The sequence below is a fragment of the Echiichthys vipera genome, assembly GCF_963691815.1.
Source record: "Echiichthys vipera genome assembly, chromosome: 17".
NCBI classification, from domain to species: domain Eukaryota; kingdom Metazoa; phylum Chordata; class Actinopteri; order Perciformes; family Trachinidae; genus Echiichthys; species Echiichthys vipera.
In genome coordinates, this window is record NC_139842.1 from 13,100,140 (window position 1) to 13,114,011 (window position 13,872).

A 13,872-nucleotide genomic window follows, 5' to 3' on the forward strand; every position below is an offset into this window, starting at 1 on the left:
GCCACATCTCCCTCTCAATAAAAAAAAAGACATTTCAAACAAAACCCACCGTATCACATTCCCTTTAGGAATACTTTAAATAGGCAACAGGACTGTATAGCTGTCTGAGGTTAGTGCATGTATCACTCAGCTGGAGGACTAAGGGAGGATGGCATGAGGCCAAGCCTGTGAGGGGAACGTGTGCGGGGTGTGGGGGCCGGAGCAAAACGCTTGAGCTGGAGCACACAGATGTTGAGGCACTGACGGATGTTTCTGGGACAGATGCAAGTTTTGCTCAAGCATGTGCAGCTGTGTGGCCGTGCACACGTGTGTCTTGTGTGTACATAATGTTGTCGTCTCTTCAGTAAATCTGTTAGTGTGTGTAGAGATTATCTTCTGTGGTTGTGCTGATGTATGTGTCGGTCTGCTTATGTAGCTCTACTTTGGCCATTTAGATTAGTTTCAGTTACAATAACAGGTATCAATGCTCCAACAGCTCACTGTCGTTGCAGCCAGCGAAGAGCTTCAAATGGCACAGAAGGTTAACAAAGCTACAGAGGGAATCAGAATGTGAGCAGTGTCTGCAACCCGCTGAGTATGCGTGTGCATGTGTGATCATTGTGCTGCACACACTTGTGTCAGTGGAGTGTTTGCATCCATGTGTGTTTGGAGATGACGCAAGCCTTGCCAATGCAAGCTGGTGCAGCGCTCAGTTAGGCCCTAATTGAACTGGCTGCTTCAGCTGCCTGATTGCAAACAGACCCAGGTGAGTGTGTGACAGAACCCTCCTCCTCCTCCTTTACTTCTCTTCATCCTTCACTCACTCTCAACTCCAGCTAACTCACTCTAATGAGTTTCCAGAACCATGTCATGCACATTGCTCACTACAGTGCTAATGATTACAGTTTGTCCAGCCATCTGATTAAGGAAGTAGCTATTAGAGCACAGTGCCACACTTAAAAATACTCCCCCACCGGCTCTGCACTGAGAGTTTTATGGGTTCAGGCGATGGAGTGTCACTGAGGAATAGCTCTGCACGATCAAAGCTCTAATGATCCTTAATAGCATATGCATGTATTTTTTACAACTGTGCAGCTCACAGAAAAACCATAATTATATGTAATATCATTCACAAGGTGTAGTAAAACATATACATTTTGGAAGGAGGAGCTTAGATTGTGGTGTTAGGCATCCAGACAGGAAACAAAACAGATTTTTACAGGGCTAGGGCACCCAAAGGTAATTACTTATAACATAGGTTGAGGTCTGTAATTAACAATTACTTGGATTACACCAGAGTAGTGCCCCATAAACACTTCAGTTCTGAACTACACCTGAGTTTTTAGTCTGTCTGCTGGCTGGGCCAACGCACTACCTCATAGGAGAACCATGTCTGACAGCTTGGAGGTTCTCCAACTGAGCACTTTTAAAACATTTTAATTTTTTAATTAAGATTGTCATAAAATGAGAATAAGTAGCTAAGATAAGTTAAGAATAGGCGTGAGACTGTTAATAGACAACAGCAGCACAGACTGTTCCTGAGGGTAAGGAGAAGCGACAGGTTGCAAAAACAAATGCCCCAGCGAACTGGTGTGACAATAGAGATCTGTGACTCATGATGCTCTTTCAAAGAGTTGAGGATCATCCGCAAATAAACTGCAGACCATGTGGTTATATCCATATCCAGTACAAATGTTTTGTTCCTTTACCCCACAAAGGCCAATAAAACAAACAGCATGGACTGCACAACACACTAATCCCCCTGAGGAGATCATACTGAGGTCCATCACTCTTTCTCTCCTTCTCTCTTTCAATCCTGCGTATCCCTAGGCTCCTCTCTGCTCTCAGTCTTTCCTCTATTCTGATCTTGAGCCTAGTTTGTCCATCGATAAATGACAGGATAGCAGATGGAGAAAGGAAGAAAAGTGATTGTGAATTGTGCAAGTGTTTGGTAAGAAATCAGCCCCTTTGTGTGGTCACAAACGCATTTCTCATTTCTTTCTTTCCACTACCCTTCCCTCTTTCCTTCTCTGGCCTGCTTCCCGGCCTCTGCCAGTAGGCGTAATGCTGGAACGCTTCGTTTGCCTGTTAGCCCTGAGCCCAGCCCGGCAGCTAAACAGGCCAGCACCCCGCAGACAGAGCCAGGAGGAGTGAGATTACCATGAGTCTGGAGTCATTACACTGTTCATGAGCCGTGTCCAAAGCAACAACTTTTATAGCACCTGTAACATACCAGCTAATCTGTCTGACACCCCTGACCAAATAAACACAGCCAATGCCACTGCAAACACACAGGCACGCACACAAACCAGACTTATGCTGGATTTACACATAAGCTAGCACTGATTTAGGCATAAAAGCAATTTGCCTTCCGTGTTTGTTGTTTTTAAAATGCAGTTGCTAAAGGTGAAGTGAGGCTTTTTGAGTTTGTTGACCTTTGACTTTCAGGATGGTTTCTTAAGAGAAAATTGCAGCAACAGGATAGCATGCACACATAATGCCAGACCCCTCTCTGTCTCCACCAACACACCACAACCTCTGTCTTACCCATCAGTCAATGCCAGGGCTAATCAGTCAAAATAAATCCAATAAACCAAAACGCAGAACCCTACATTTAATTAAAGGAATTGGGATCTTGGAGGAGAGCTTACTATGCCAACATACATACTGGCCCCTTTATCGACAAGCATACTGCACTAATTGCAGCCTCTGTGATTATATAATTTAACTGTATTTAACCCCATTAGTTAAATAGTGTTCACTACCGGGAGTAGACATAATCCTTGGGAAGAGGAGATGTAGATAATTGAATAATTCACAATTGACCAGCTGATAAGGAGCAGAGTAAAGGCAGCAAACCTCTCCACGTTGGTTGCAATACCGTACCATAGTCTTCTCATTAGGCGTAGTCAATGAAAGCCTTGTGGTGGGTTTGCCCTTGGCCGGTGACTACTGGTTTGTGAGTGAGAGGACAGGAATGATGGTGTTCCCAGGAAATGTTGGGGTTAAAGGGTCACCAGTGGTCAAGGTCCTCATGGTGGATTGTGTGTACATTCACACATTTGAAATGGAGAAAACTGGCAAACAAAATGTGAAATATAGTCAAAATAATATTCAAATTTAATTTAATTTAGAAATCAGTATATGCAAATCCTAGGTGTTTGTATAACTTTCAAAAAGATGAATTTTAAGTTTGACTTATTGTCCAGCTCTACTTTTTCCGTGTCATGATTCAAATCACAGTATAATAAAAGTGTGTGCTACAAGACTAGCTGTTGCCGTGAATTTTGACAGTGTGGTCATTTGCTGTTGTCACAACTGATTCCTTTAAAGAGAGATAGGTAATGCATCAGGGAGCTAGTATTGATGACCTAGTGGGTGTTGAAATAACATGAACGTATGATAAACAAGCTAGGCTAACTCGTTTTCACAGCAATGTGTGCTACCTTGTGCTCGTGCTCCTGAACTACGAAAGAAGAATTGAAAAGAAAGTCAAATATGAACTCTGTGCAAACTACAAACATAACGATGATGACGACGAGGATCGTGTTGCAAAATGACAGCGCTGATGAGCCGGGTGATTTCTCAGGCCCAAAGAGAGGAGCACAGAGGAGCACAGAGGAGCAGAGAGGCCCCGCAGGCGGAAGTGTGAGTGATCAGCCGGCAGACTAGGACATGTGGTCGGGGTCGAGGGTCATCTCACCCCCATCCCTGCTCCCCCACACTGCTGCACACAGGAAGTCCGAATCAACACACACACAAACACACAGAATTAAGCGTGCACATATACGTGGAAAGACGCGCACAGGCACACACAAGAACAAAAAAGCATTCCTGGTCGCTGCGCGGGGGCTGACCCAGAAACAGTCCTCCTGCAGCAGCCGTGCTCACAGCACAGTGATGACCTGCTCCTGGAGCTCGTAAACACAGGCCACCCAGAGAGAGAGAGAGAGAGAGAGAGAGAGAGGGAGAGAGAGAGAGAGAGAGAGAGAGAGAGAGAGAGAGAGGAGAGAGAGAGAGAGAGAGAGAGAGAGAGAGAGAGAGAGAGAGAGAGAGAGAGAGAGAGAGAGAGAGAGAGAGAGAGGTGGGAGTTGGAGGGGACTTACTAGCCTAGAGGCTGCTCTCTGACCAACTGTCATGTCCTGTGACCTGACCTCCTGGACGTAAAGCTGTAATAACACATGCACATAGATCTCACACAAACAATCTGGGAGAAAATCCAGCTTAATCCAAAAGTCGTATTCTGTTCCTGATGCTGCAAAAATTTGCAGAAGTTTTTATTCTGGGGATAAATCATAGAAACAAGTTACCAAGGGTTTCTCTAGGGGCAGTTCTTGTAAAAAAATGTGAAATGCTCAAGGTTAAACATTAATGAGGAAGAGATGCAACTCTTAGCATGCCACAAACTACAATGATGGATCAGTATGACAGGTGGAACAGATGATGCTTCCTCCTTAGATGCTAATGCAAATAGCTCCTCAGGTGAAGGAAGTGAAACCTGTTTAACCGGATAATTCCTGGCCCGCATTTGCACACTGTGACTTTTGCTAGTAAGGCAAACCAAGCGCGATGATCTCACTGTTGGTCTGTTTGCCAGAACGCCGACACCAACTTACATGATTTATTTTCATAGCTTAGTGCATAGTTGGAGTGGAGTTTTTCCCCCTTGTGCTCAGTAAATGTTTTATATTCCAATTTGCAGCTAAACTGGTTTCAACAGAAAGCTCCAGACTGAAGCAAAAATGAGGGCAGGGCAGAGTGGCACTGTGTTTCAGAAGTTACCAAATGAATAACAAATGCTCTTTTAGCTTACAAACTGTCTATAAATGATTCCTTTCAACCAAAGTTTTTTTTGCTTGTCCAGAGTTAGCAAACAGAGGTTGCTGTGGGACAGAGCATTGATTATGTGCAGGATGTGTTTGGTACTGAAAGATGTTGGGGGGGGGGGGGGTGAAAAAACAGTGTGATGACTGTTCAGAATCCCACCCCAGACACAGACTTTCATTAATGACTGGAGATCTGGTCATGAACTTGTGGCCTGGTCAAATAATGAACGCGTTTGTGGACCCGCAAATAACTTCTCTCACTTCTCAAAGTAGAAACTGAAGGTAATTTGTTACTTTCAAGCTGATTTTGTTAGGGCATTCCTTTGAGACTTACGCATCTCAATTTAACTTATCAGTGCCTGAGCAGATGTGCCCGTGTTTGGCTGTGCGAAACGGCAGATGTGTTGGGCACCTGTAGTGTGCTGTCAACGCTGAAGAGCGGACCAAGCAGCATGCAGGACAGTAGAGCTTGTCCGGGCAGACACAGATGCACAGGGTCACACAGGGCGGCCATTGTGTTGACACCATTTATGCAGACACACACACACACACACACACACACACACACACACACACACACACACACACACACACACACACACACACACACACACACACACACACACACACACACACACACACACACACACACACACACACACACACACACACACACACACACACACATACACACACACACACACACACACACACACACACACACACACACACACACACCTGGGATGGGAGGCTGCAGCAAAGTGCCACTGTGTTGAACTGAATTAGAGAGCCAGCTGCTGTCTTGCTGTTGCTGGGATTCACCAGTATACCAGTCTGCACCGGCTGTAGGACAGCAGAGTTTAGGCAGTGGCTCACTGACTGACTGACTGACTGACTAACTGATTAGTCACCCTACATGCCTCAGTAGCTGAACAGGGTAGGTAATTTGCCTCTCACAGTTGATGAAACATGGTAATGCATTCTAATAAGAAAGATGATGAAATAAAGAGTCGGCATCTCTGCATCTTTCAAAACATCCCCCAAAAAACTATACTTGTGTGACACAGAGGTATAGACTCATGACTAAATGATTTGGACTCAAATTCCAGAGGTAAAAACTTGACTTGATGACTTGACCTTGACTTTAACTTTAACCTTAAAAAATGTAGCACTTGAACCACATTTTGCTTATTTGATCATGTGTAATCGCATGATTCTTGCACTTAGTAGTAGTAGTAGTGTCTTCATGGCTGAATGCACTTATTGTAAGTCCCTTTGGAGAAAGGTTAGCACTAATTTAATGTAATGTAACTTACATTACATTACATTATGTGAGTTACATTACATTAAAGTGGGCGTGGGATTGTCCGGGAGCCGGACGGGAGTGAAAATTCACTCCTGTGTTAGTCTCTATTTCTCAAGCCCAATACAAGCGATAAACTGACTCTGCATCTAGCGTTGAATGAGGTGTTTTAGCTGAAATGGCTCCATTTTGGACTTCAGAAAGAGAGGAACTCTTAGCAGAGCTGTGGGAATTTCTAAAAAAAAGATGCGTCTTCTCAGTAATTTCGTGACTGAAATAGCGCATAAAAACAATTAAGGGACTACTGAAAAACTTAGGACTATGGGTAGGTGGGCTACCTTAACATTACATGTGTTATGACCAAATATGAATATAATAAGTTCAATGTTATGAGTCATTATCAATTTAATTGTGGCATATCTCAAGCAGAGAGATGTTGCAAGTTAATTCAGTTACGTGAGTCAAATATGACAACTTAACATAATAACGGTCAACAGCTGACATTATGAGTGAAACAATTTCACACAGAGAGGAGGAAGGAATGTGATCAACATTTATTTTAGCAAACAATTGGAAGTAAAAAATGACACAGATGAGAAGCTCCCTTGTGTTGTCTTCTTAATAACTAATTTAGATTTCCTTGCCATATTTCGTGTGTGTTGCAAAATATGTCTTGTCACAACAACACAATAGTACAAGGTGTGTCTCTAAGGGTAGGTTCACACGTGGCCGGCTATTTTCATAAACATTCATAGACATTTTGCCATCTCCATTTTCAAAAACAACATCGTGCACACCTGTCAGTTTTGAGAAAAGTTTCGTTGACACTAACCATGTATATATGCTATCAAGAGTATGCCAAACCTGTAGGTGGCAGTGTATGGAGAAGCTCAAGCCCATGTTACCCGATGATCCATGATCACGACAGCCTTTTTTTTTTTTTTACTTTATTGACAGTTATATTTATACATTTTTATAAATGGTAACAACATTGAAATCCATACAGGATTCAGAATGGTTTACAGAGGAAATGCTATTGATAATCACCATAGCCAAATAAAAGCGTAAAAATAGGTCGCACATATGACGCAGATGCAAGTTCTGGCACATAGTTTGACATCGGCTGCCGAAAACTCAGTTTTTGTCTGTTTACATGCAAACATGCAACCAGAGTTTTATCCACTCTGGCTGGAGTCTCAAGAAAGAATTGTTTTTAGAGGTGAATTCAGCAGTGTACGTGTAAACACAGCCTAAATTACACTCTCCATTTTGAGGGAGTGAGTCAACATTTTTAACTTTGTTTGATCAGCATGCCATTGTCAATGCAATCAGTAACTTACGTTAATGTTCACAATTATGTTTGTTCAGTGTGAGCGTGGAAACCAGTTTCAATATTGACATGAAATCAAGAAAATGGCTTTGTGCTGAAATACAATACAGGTGAAAACATGGAAAATTAAAATAATTCTCAGTGAAGCATAAGCATCAAATTTCTGAAGAAATTGTGTGTAACTCTAACACTTCAACTCTGGGTACTTGGTTGAAAATATATTTCAAAGGGGGTATATTATTGAAAAAAATTTGAGAACCACTGCTTTAAAATGTATAAGCTGATGCAAATGAACTGTACATGAACATCAATTCTAAGACTAAGAGACAGTCTGAAACAGCTGCCATGTTCATCCTTTGATCTTTTGACAGAAAAGTCCCACTTTTTCAGGTTATTGTGGCAGTTGATAGGCGATGATTGTATTAGCAGGATTTTCAAAGAATAAATCCACGTTGAGTCAGTCTTATCCAATTTGTTTGAAGCACTAATGTGTAAACCAGATTTACGATATATCCCACCTAAACCACATTATGAAATGTGAATGACATGCTGTTTGAGGGACACATTTTGAAAGCAAATCCCTGAATCAAATCAACAGAAATAGAGACATGCGTCTGCATCACATAACAGCCTGATATGGAAGCAAAAATAGCTGCAATTCAGGGTGACACGTGTAATCCATCATTAGAGACCGATGGAGATAAAATTTAAGGTCTTGTGTTAACAGTTTGTGTTAACCAGGTTTCCAAGTTACTTACCTAAGCATGACAAGAATCAAGAATTGCTATGATGCAAACTTGATGATAAATAGATCAACAGAGATATAGGTAGCCTATATGTGAGCCATGAATGCAGGGGTAGGGAGAGGAGGCGTAGATCTGATCAGAGGTCAGATCATGCTATAATTCAATGCAAAAATCTTCACCATTGTAGCAATTGAGGGTGGATGATAACAACATTCCTCCGGAGCTCTCTCCCCTCCTCTCCTGCACTCTTGATCTCTCCTCTTTGATTTATTCATTTTCTATGTTGGCGAGCCAAACAGGACAATGGCGTCTTTCATTACTGAGGCCGAGTTCCCACTACCAGCACCCTGCAGTCCCCCAAAGTCCCTCATCCACCAGGCCAGACTGATGTGACCTGTTCATGGTGGACTGGTTCTACTTCGAGAAGGAAACACAGAAAGGGAAATTCTATCAGGACAGATATGTTGTAGAAGCTGTATGTATTACACTGTAGACCTGTTCATTTGGTCAAACAGAAAAACAACCAAAGAATAGTCCACAGTACTGAAACTTTGTTGTAAGAGCACTTTTGGCTTTCATCTTGGTCAAATTGTTGTTGTTAAAGAAAAAAAATATCTAGAATGAAACAAGTTGTCCATAAAATTACATCTAGAAAGAAAACTCCCAGATCATGAGATGCTGTTTGTACTATATAGAATGGGACTGTTTTAGCACTAGTTGAAATGGATATTAAGGGTCCCCTATGCCATATAAACAGAAGCCAGAACATAGTCATGCTTCTACCTCAAAGAAAAAGATGAAAAAAACAAAACGGAAAAAGACTAAATGTTCAGATTCTACAAGCACAGGAAGCACTTAAGTGTTTTCTCGAAGTTACAGTTCACATCAGATGAAGCAATTGGTGTGGGAGTAAAATATGGAATGAGAAAAGAGGGTCAAGAGCTGGAGGGAACGAAGGAGGAGAGAGGAGTGCAGTCAAATGAAGAGGGGGAGTGAGCAGGGGTCATGTTGCCTCCCCCCGTACTTGCTCTCTGAGGTGCAGAGAGGTTGACTGCATAGCCAAGGCTCCTGCTTAGAAAGACAGCCTTTCTTTTCTCCAGGCCTTGCTAATGCAATTGAGAGAAATTAGTATAATTATGCTCCATATTGCAGATTGAGGAAATGTGGCCCGTGGGACGAGGATGGGGAGAGCAACCTAGCGTGGGTATTTGCTGACGAGAATAACTAATTCATCAGCTACTTTTGCCATTTATCAGAGCACATTCTTGCATTTATGACATTACAGCTAATCAAATCAAGAGGCCCTGGAATGCTGCATCTTTCTCAAAATGTGATTCTGCTAATGTGAAAATGATCGCCCTAGGGCAATCCTATGGACCACATTCCAAAGGATTTGCCCACTTGGTCAGGACAACGTTGGGCAGAAGAATCTGTCTGAGCACCCTGGTCCCCTGATGTAAATGCCAAGTCTAGAGTCTTCCATTCAATAACAGCTGCACATACGCTGAAACACATGTGAGTGCACTGCAAAGGACAGAGTCATCAGATGAGTCCGCTTCAAGACAGATGTCCCAGACTCTGACACGTTTATGGAAGAAAAACGTTAAGAAGAAACGATGCAAAACAAATCCATGTCAATAATGTATTTCTGTACTTGACGTTGGCTCGGGACTTCTGAGAAAAGGCACAGGAGGGGTTCTTTCAAGCCCAAACCAGAAGTATGCATTTTTCAACCACAGTTTGGCTGAACACGGTTTCAGGGCCCTGATCCACCATTATATTTGCAACTGTCACAGTAATTAAAGAGTGCTGTATCCAGGGGTCAAAATGAGGTGCATAATGACTGACAAAGATTAATTTAAATATGGAGCCCTACTTTCTTCCAGCACCCTCGCTCGGTCCACACACAATTTCAACTTCAAAATGGCATTCATTTTGATCTCAACTACAAACCTGTAACCTTTCTCGGGCCAGGGGTGTAAGTTGGAGGTGCCAAAGCTTGGCCTTCATTTTCATCTTAACTACCAACTTGTAAAGTTTCATGACTGTATCTAGCATGCTTGCAATGCTATCGCGGCTACAAAATCTGCCTACAGACAGTCAAACAAAAATAAAATTGTAAAATTGAAATACAGACACCTAGTAACCAAAGTACTTAAAACCAGTAGGTGTCTCAAGGAAGACTTTTTTCCATTATGGCACCCACACACAAATACAGAAACAATACCAGCATCACTGTCGTGGCTGGTAAATATAGAGAACATGTGGATTCATCTGGCGATTAAATGATATCCAGATGATGATTCATAGGAAGTGATGAGGTTGTAGCACGTGTGACAATGTGACCTTGACACACACTTGAGGAACACCTCCTCTTCCTCAGGCCGTGTGTCCGGACCCCACCCTGCAGAGATGGAGGGAGCAGTGGGGGGTGGAAGAACACCATTTTGATCCCTGCTCCAGAGAGCACCAGGCCTACACATCATCTATATCCTGTTTGGGGAAAGAAGCCTTTTGAAACTCATCTGCTCATCGCTCCCAATGGCATCATCAAAGACACGTATGAGACAAGAGCATGCAAGAAGAGTCCGGAAACCGGCGACTGCTTTTCATGATCAGAGATTCAGCATTTGTAATTAAGGACCTTAAGAACAAAGTTTTGAAGTTTTACAAAAATATCTGCACCAAAAAAATAAAGTAAATATATAAAGGGAATTTCTCAGCAGCCACAGGGCTGATGTCCACCCACTCAGACATCCACCGATCATGTATTCAGTATTTTCCTTTTGGGAGTTAATAGGTCAAAAACCAGATGATGCCTGGTTTAAGTCCGTTATATTATATGCTTACATCATGTGTGTAACATGTATGCAACAACAGTCATCCCACTCACGCATAAATAAACATTAGAGAGACAAAGAAGACGACATAAATTCTGTTGAAACTAATAGATTTGAATTAGTGGTTTTAAAGCTAGAAAATAATTTAATTCATAAAAGCAAGATAAAAGGCCCTGTGAGAGAAATAAGCGACAAATCTGATTACGTCCAGAAAACAACTTCTATTGAATCTGAATGACCCCGGATTTGATTGTTAAACAAGAAACATGCACAGTGCACTAATATTTTATGGGGAATATGAAAACTCTGCGAACAAAGAAAGACATGACAGAGGATATTAAAATCAGATCACAATTTCTTAGTTTCAATTCAATGTAAGAAGATACAATCAGTTGCATGAGAGAAATCTCTCTGAATTTGATGCTGTATAATGCAGAATTACAGTATGTCATCATTGTAAATTGATTTATGCATGAAAAGGATACAGTATTAATGACAAAATGACAAAGTGTATGTGAGGTTCATCATCTCTACTGAAGAAAACAAAATCATTTATTTTGAACAGTTTTATAATATCAAATACATGTTTGACATTTGACCAACTGGAAACAGATGACCAAGACAATAGTGTAGAAAATCATACCAGTAAGCAACTATTAATAGCACACTATTTCAAAAAATCATTAAATCATATTAATAAAAATTAATTACTGAAAAAAATAGGTTCAGAACACTTTAACTGCTTTGCAATGAAAAATTGGTTTGAGAGCAGATTTACACTGGAGATTTGTGGCCGTGCAGGATAATAAAAAATTTTGAGACCAAAAAGAAAAAAACAAAAAAGATTGTCAAGGTTGTCGAGACACATAATGTGGGTCGTTAATCAGTCAAGGAGTGGAGGGAGGCGGCTCCCTCAGGAAGCAATTAGCTGTGTTGAACCAGTTGCTAATAAAACACTTGGGTTACAAGCTACCCACAGCCAAGCCAGGCCAGGGGACCCACAGTACTCTGTGTGTGTGTGTGTGTGTGTGTGTGTGTGTGTGTGTGTGTGTGTGTGTGTGTGTGTGTGTGTGTGTGTGTGTGTGTGTGTGTGTGTGTGTGTGTGTGTATGTGTGTGTGTGTGTGTGTATGTGTGTGTGTGTGTTAAGGCCTAACAGGTAGACACAGAAAGCTACAGTAGCAGCAACTGGTAGAGCAGAGCCATTTATCAGTTTTAGTCACTGGTAAAGTGATACTTCATCCTAAAATCTACCTTTTGAGTACCAACACTCGCTTTCTGTGGGTTTGCATTGGGTGTAAAAAGTCTGTCATATGGTCAGCTTGGATGATAAAAAAAAGGAACAAAAAATCTACAGAAAAGTCTCAATCCACTAATGAAGGAAAATCATTTCTCTGCTCTCCATCAGGACGCTCAGTATGTTCCAGAGAATCAAGGTTTCATTAAATGATTGCATCTGTGGCACAATATAGCCTTCATTGGCCCACAGAAGTTAATAAAGAAAATAAAAATGAGTGATTATGACAGTGACGATAACATGTCATTCACTGTGGAGACAAGAGGACCCCTTAATGAGCAGGAATTTACAGAAAAAGAACTTTTGCAGAGGGAGACTGAACAACCGAAAGAGAGAGTGGAAAACAGCGATGTCTGGCAGCAAAATAAATCAATGAAAATGTTCTAAAAATAGCCTACATTTAGACTGAAATGGATTTCTTTAGGTGTGCGTTTTTAGATGGCTAAAATACGTTTAGAGTGCTGCCCCCGTCCACAGCAGTATATTGCTTAGCTTCTGTGTTAGGACTCAAAACACTCAAAAACTCCAACAATTTTCATTCAAATTGTGCTAAATTGTGAAATCCAAACCAGTAAGAAGACCTCAGACAAATGACAGATATCGTTAAGTGTAACTGTGGTGAAAAACTAACCCACTGTCTTTTTCGGCATTGAATATATGTACATTAAATAAGCCATCGAGACAAGTTTTATGGGTGATCACCCATTAACCGAGAAATCCCTGACAGACGCTAGCAGCCAAACATCGCTAACACTAAGTAGCTTGGGGTGGAGAGCTTACCGAATGCACTGGAGTTCAGTTCTATTGAAGTTCAATAGAAATTAACTCTGTAATCAACTTGTTTGGGCCTCTCAATATGGACGTAGCTGACTGCTAAGGCTTGTAGCATTGTCTTTTTTAATCAACTCTGGGTTCACCTACTTCGTTGTTGGTGCTTTTTTTTTATATGAAAAGGGACTCTTATCATGCTACTGCAGAGGTTTGGTGCTATTTTGAGCAATATTAGTGGTTAAAAAGAGCTGTTTTGGATAGTTCAGCACTCCGCCCCGAGCTACGCTGTGTTAGCCATGTCTGGCTGTTAGCGAGATTTCTCTGTAAATAGTTGATCCTCCTAAAAACTTGTATCGATGGCTTATTTGATGTATATTCATGCCGAAAAAAACAGTGTTTGTTTTTTTTCGCCGCAGTCACATTTTAACGTGAAATAATAAAAAGGTTGTGTCTTTATGTATATGACCCCATCACTGAGAGTAAGAAGACTGAGGTTTTCAGGGCCTTTAAGCCTGCAGGGTGTGTGTGTTTTGAGTATAAAATAAGAGTAAGCTATATTTGAGGAACAGTCAGGCCAAAGGGGATGGGGAAGGCAACAAACCATTATCCTATGATGGGAAGCCATTGCCCTCAGTAGGGAGCCTGTAGAGTCCAGAATAAAGCGGCCAGCAGCCACTAAGAGGATCCCAAAAACCACCTCTTTGTGGCGAGCGCAGTGTTAGATTAAGTTTCAGCTCAGCATCCAGGCCCTGCCAAAGCCCAGACACAACAAAACCAGCTCG